This window comes from Canis aureus, chromosome 3, assembly GCF_053574225.1.
Source record: "Canis aureus isolate CA01 chromosome 3, VMU_Caureus_v.1.0, whole genome shotgun sequence".
NCBI lineage: Eukaryota > Metazoa > Chordata > Mammalia > Carnivora > Canidae > Canis > Canis aureus.
In genome coordinates this window covers 6,218,214-6,223,983 of record NC_135613.1, presented here as the reverse complement: position 1 = coordinate 6,223,983, position 5,770 = coordinate 6,218,214, and positions in this window count along the sequence as shown.

Here is a 5,770-nt window from a genome sequence, read left to right as displayed (position 1 = left end):
CCTGTTGTTAATTTTGGAGTGCTTCCTAGGCCAGTGATTTTAGCTCCCTCCAGCATCCTCTGCCAGTAGAATAAAGTGTGTCATTTTGTAAACTCCATCTTTCCTAACATGGGATGGATGGGCTCGAAGGAGCTCACCATCCTCTTGCTCTGGCCCTGCAGAGGATGCTGTGTATCTGCAGAGGCCAGAGCAGGTGGCAAAATCTGTCAGCCCAGATAGGTCACACGAAACAGCTGGTGCCCAGCTGGCATGGATGAAGGTTGCTTTCCCCACGTGGCAGGCAGGGCTGGTGGCTTCAGGGGTCATGGAGCAGTTACAAAAGCCAGGGCAGAAGAAGGGAGATGGCACATGGGAGGCGGGGGGCCTAGTGTTAGCGCAGAAGGAGGTGATCCCCAGAGGCTCAGGAATGGCTGGGAGGAGCCTTGCAGGGGCTTGCATCTCTGACCTGTTGACCTAGCAAGCCAGAGCAATGACATTCCAGATTTGCCAGGGTTGCCCCATTCTTACCTTGAGGTGGGGTTCCGCAGGGCATAACGTGAGCATACCCCAGAGCTGTCTCGGCTCTTTGACTCTTAGCAATTAAAAAAAATTTTTGAACAGCATATACATTGTTTTAGTCAGCATTTTTAGTGAAATAGTTCTAATTTACACTACAGGTTTTTAATTTTATATGCAAAATACATGATTAGAATAATTCAGAAATATCTCATGTACTTGACGATTAACAAACGAAATGAGGTAGGAGTGTATTTCTGTGTCACATAGAAGCGTGGAGGTGGGTGATCCGGGGCTGGTGTGGTGGCTCCGAGGCCATCAGGATCCCGGGCTCCTTCTGCTTTCGGTGCCCAGTTCAACTTCATGGTTCGTGGCCTCCTTCCTCCCTCCAGCACTTCCCTGTCCAAGATGGGGCCAGAACTCCTGCTCCGGCTAATGTTGGCCAGGACATACGGTCCCTGACATACTGTCAGAACATGCTGTCCCCCACGCACACGTGAATTCTAATGTTGATGATGACCTTTGCAAGGCACAACTGAGATAAGCTGGAAGGTTCTACCGGGATTTTGCTAGAGGCCTTGGAGGTGGGGCAAGGGCAGGAGGGACGTGGGGACCCACAGGCTGGACCACAGGTCCGGCGTTAGTGCTCTGCGCCCTCTGGCCCCACGTGTCCCTCCCCCCTGCCCTCACGTCACCTCACATCCTCCTCACCAGCCGGTGCTCAGCCTGCCTCTGAGATGGGCAGAGACCACCAGTCTGACCTACTCCCACAGCGTGGCTCTCAAGGAAACCCTCCCTAACTGTGGACCCCAGGAAACGGTGTCACCTTTCCGTTTCTCTCCCTCCCTCCTTCATTTCCACCTGAGCGCCTCACCTAAATGAGAAGTGCCCCCCGCAACCTGTGGGGTACCTCAGTCAGAGACCCTGCCTGGGACTCCTGCAGACTCATACCACCAGACCTGGGGCGGGGGTGGGGTGTCGGGGAGAGGATTGAAGCATTTACTACTCTGAGACCAGGTAGATGTTTCCAGAACCTGCCTACCCCTGAATACTGTTGAATCTGTGTCATCTTGTTGTCCTAGAGCCCTGGAGCCAGATGGGGGCGCTCCCTGTAAATACTCCCACATCTGTGGAATGAATGACCTTCGTCCCTGCGGTCTCTCCATCCCGAAGAATTCTAGTTATTAGAGTAACTGGGGCTGCTGGAAACGTCAGCCCCCCTGTGGAGAATCTAGTCACAGTAATGTCCCGCCTGGCGCCTCTGGGCTTTGGGGTGGATTACTCACCCGGGGCCCCAGGGTCACTGGCAGGGCTTTCTTCTCCTGATAACCCCAACCCTGCAGCTCCCCTAAGGCCGAGTGAGCTCAGTGCTCCCCTAGGTTACAGAAGACAGTGAGCTTGCCAAAGGCTGTCATTAAACAGAAGCCGGGAGAGAGCCAGTCTTGTGGAATCTGGAGTGGGTTTCCACGGTTACTGCTATCGTCCTGAATTTCTGCATTTCTTGGCTTTTTTTTTCTTCAAGGCTGGGGTCCATGGAGCACAGGTGTCCTGGGAGGTAATCACAGGTGTTCTGAGAACGGAGGGTTCCGTAGTCCAGGAAATTAGGGAAGCGCCACCTGGCTACTTTCTCTGAGATGCACAAGGTTCAACTCCAGCAGTCCTGTGATCAAGACACCTTTTCAACTTTAAGCCAGGGACTCTCAAACTCTTTGACAGTAGAACCCCTCATTGGGGAATAGCCATTAACAGTCTCCAAGAGAGTAGTGTTCCTCAGAACACATATGGGGAAAAGCACTTTTAGGGGACCTGCAGCTGCTTTTGTGCTCTTGGGAGTCTCTAGCTCCTGGTTCTCCAGTTTCGGCGCATCTGAATCTCCTGGAGGGCATGTTAAAACCTGAATTGCTAGGCCCACCCTCAGTTTCCAATCTAGGGTATCTGGGGTGGGCAGGCCCGAGAATCTGCTTTCTAACACTGTTCCAGGTGACGATGAGGCTATGGTCCAGGGGCCACCCTTTATGGGCCACCTCTTGAGATTGACACTTTCTAGAATCAGACATCCCAGAGTTCGGAGAGAACCTGGCACCTTGTTGATTGTTGAACATCTTGTGAGCGTTGGTTATCTTATCTATCAAATGAGAGAATTGCTCATTTCTCAGGGCTGCAAGGATAACTGACCTGCCACATGGGAGGGGTCTGGTCCAGGGCCAGATATGCAGCGAGTGTCCCCATAAATGTTTGTTCATCTGATGTAGCCCAGAAAATGGGGCCATAATACAGTTGCTTGGCTGAGAAATGGAAGCAACTGCAGTGACCGGCACTTTCCATCCGAGTGGTGTGGATGCGTGCTCTCACCAGTTAATCAGGGGGCCACCTTGACTGATCTGTTCAGTAGGCACAGGCTACAGCCCTGGTTAGGACTGGCCTTTGGGACTGTGCCTCTGAAAAGTGCCTCACGGCTTTTCTGGAATAAGAGAACGCAGGGCAAGCAATTGGCCTTTCTTTTCTTTTTAAAAATGTTCCTGTTTCTTACGAGGACTCTGGATCTGCGTCTGGCTTTCTGTGGCATGAGAGGGCTGGAGAGACAGCTGCTTCTCAGGCCATGGCAATGGACACCGCTCCTTGTACCAAAAGGCTCTGGATTCCTTACACGGTAAACTGATGGTTTTCTAGTCTTCTTGGCAGATCTTTTCCATGGGCTTAGGTGATCTCTCACTAGTCCTTTCCCTAATGCACAGAGCAGATTTATTTGTAGCCAGGGATGGGTAGATGTTGGCAGTTCTGGGCTCATCTAAGAAATGCCCAGAAAAATGGGCAATGGCCAATTGTTAAGTTTTAAGTGAATCTTACCTTTTGGGATCCATTTGGCTTTGTGGGTGGGACATGGGCTTTGGGGTCAGAATATGGGCTGAGATCCCAGTTTCCCTTGTTATTGAGTACAAGACCTTTGGCAGGTCCCCTCACTTCTCTGGTCCTGTTTCTTCCTCCCGTGGACACTGGGGTGTTTTTCTCCCTCATGAGGAGAGAGGCTGCACAGTCTACGAAGGGGTAAGTTAAACGTAAGATGAACACAAAGGGTCTGGAGCTACGCCAGGCTACTCTCTCCTCCTTCAAACTCCTTCCAAGTCTCTGAAGTTGGCTGGAGAAGAGACCGACTTCCTTGCACCTTCCTGGAGGGAGAAGCTGTTGGTGGACTGCTCCAAGCCTGAGTGGTAGAGATCTTGTATTTTCATTTTTAAGACCTGCTTCTTCATCAGGGGTGTGGGGGACCTAATAGTTCAGCATCTTCACCAGCCATTTGCTCAGTCCAGAGTCCTCGGGCAATCTGTGAGCAGGCCTCTATTCTCTGCCTGTATTTCAACAGCACTTATGCAGGTTTATGCATAAACCCTGTGGCAGGCCCTGTGCTGGGTGACACGTGCACACTGATGAACAGGACAGACACAGTCCCTTCACTCATGAAGCATATAGTTTAGCTTCTCATAGAGGCCCCTGTCCTGAAATATTCCTGAGAAAACCCCGACTGAGGCAGGAGGGCACCACGAACCTCAGCACTCCCTTCTGCTGGGGTAAAGAATTTAACACCATGATATATCTCAAAGAATCAGTGATAAAACTAACACAACAACATTTTCATGAAGTAGTAGGATGCAAAATTAGCATATGCAAAGAATAAACAGAGGTCACAATGGTAGTGAAAATCCCCTTTACCATGGTAAAAAGATTAAATATTTTGGAATAAATTTAACAAGATATGTCCAAAAACAGAAGAAAAATGCCAAAAATTCTCCTCAAAGGCACCAAATAAGACTTGAACAAATGTAGAGACATCTCATTCATGGATGGGAGGACTCAACATAAAGATGTCAGTTCTGCCTAAGTTACAAATTTAATACAGTCTTTGTAGAAGCACCACAATCTATTTTATGGAATTATTATTATAATAATTATTCTAAAGTTTATATAGAAAAACAAACACTAAAAAAGCAAACATTTAGGAATAACCAGGAAACCACTGAAAAAGGAAAACATAAAGGACTAGCCTTACCCGACATTCAAAAGTACTCTAAAACCTCTAGTATTGAAACAGTGTGGTACTGCTGCACGAATAGATAAATAGAGCAGTGGAATCGAATGGCCCAGATAGAGAACTAAGCACACCTAGAAATTTAGTATGTGATAAAGATGTCCTTTCCAATCACTGGGGTAAAGATGGACTTTTTAACAAATGATGCCAACATGACCATTTGGGGAAAGATAAAGACAGATCCATATCTAACACCATAGCCAAGAATAAACTCCAAGTGGTTAGGGATCTAAATGTAAAAATTGGAACCTTGCAAGTACCTGGAATTAGGGAAATCCTAACTACGACTCAAAATCCAGGGGCAACTGAAGGTTAATGTGCCTAAAATAAAATTTTTTTAAATTGGGTGATAACACCTGTCATGAACAAAGTCAAAAGACAAGAAACTGGGAGAAGATGCAACTTATGTAACAGACAAGGGACCAATATTCCTAACTACCCATGAAGAATTCTTTATAAATGAAAGCCAAAGGACCAAAAATCAAAAAGAAAAATGAGAAAAAGATGTGAAAGACAACTTACCAAAAAGATCTAAAAATGACCCATAAACGTAAAAAAAGAAAATTCAAATTCTTTCAGAGAAATGCAAATGCATGGTCTATTTGCGTGTCTCCCCTCCCCACCATTCATATGTTGAAAACATAATGCCCCAGGCGATGGTATTTAGGAAGTGATTAGGCCATGAGGGCGGAGCCCTCCTGGGTGGACTCAGTGCTGTTATAAAAGGGACCCCACAGAGCGCCCATGCCTTTTCTAACCAGTAAGGACAAAGCAAGAAATCAGTAGTCTGCAAACTGGCCAAGGGCCATTGCCAGAACCCGGCCATACTGGCACCACATTGGACTTCCAGCCTCCAGAACGGTGAAAAATAAATTTCTGTTGTGTATAAGTCACCAGTGTGTGGTATTTTGTTATAAAAGCCCAAATGGACTAAGCAAATTAAAAGAACATTGACATACCATTTCTCACCTACCAGACTGGCAAGAAAGCAAACCAAAACAACAAGCATTCTGTCGGTGAGGCTGTGGGGAAACAAGTACTCACATATATTGCTGGTGGGAGTATAAATTTGTACAACCCTTCTGGAGAAAAGTTTGACAGTACCTAACAAACTATGTCGGCACTTACGTTGCAATCCAGCAATCCCACTTCTGGGATCTAATGTGTACGTCCTACAATATGAAAATATCT